Below are 602 nucleotides of genomic sequence, written 5' to 3'. Positions count from 1 at the left end.
GCTATTAATTGTTCGTAATATTATGATGTCACATAGAATGCCATAATAGCTGTTAACAAGGCAATAAACTAATCTTTAAAAAAATATATATATATTAACTCACAAAGGGGCATCTGCACCTTCCATTGCAGACAGACCTCACAGTAAAATCAGTGACAGGAGGTCAAATGTTTTGTCTACTCAAATTGGTCTATGCTTTTCCCCAGTGGCTGAAGTTAGAACTACAGGTGTGTGCATACACAACAGTACTGAAAGCAAAACTGCCCTTTCACTTTGAATATGACATGAAAGGCTTTTCTTTTTTTTGCAACATTTCAGTAGTAGTTACATCATTCCTAATGGTGCTGAGAACAAAACAGCATTATTTCACTTACTTTGAATGGATATGAAGTGACATTTTCAGGGCAACTACATTGGGTCCATCAGGTCCCACTATAAGTGGTAAAACCTTTGGAACTAACACAGCAATTCCCAGCAGTTTTCATCAGGATTCAGCTGTCAATCCTGATGGCATCTATTGACTTCTAAACTCAACCATGTACTGCCTTTATATAATAGCTTTTAAGCAAACTTGAGCATGACCCTAGGATAGTTGTTAGCCC

The sequence above is a fragment of the Xyrauchen texanus genome, chromosome 28 (assembly GCF_025860055.1).
Source record: "Xyrauchen texanus isolate HMW12.3.18 chromosome 28, RBS_HiC_50CHRs, whole genome shotgun sequence".
Lineage (NCBI taxonomy): Eukaryota > Metazoa > Chordata > Actinopteri > Cypriniformes > Catostomidae > Xyrauchen > Xyrauchen texanus.
The sequence above is the reverse complement of the archived record's forward strand: the minus strand, read 5'-3'. Positions refer to the sequence as shown.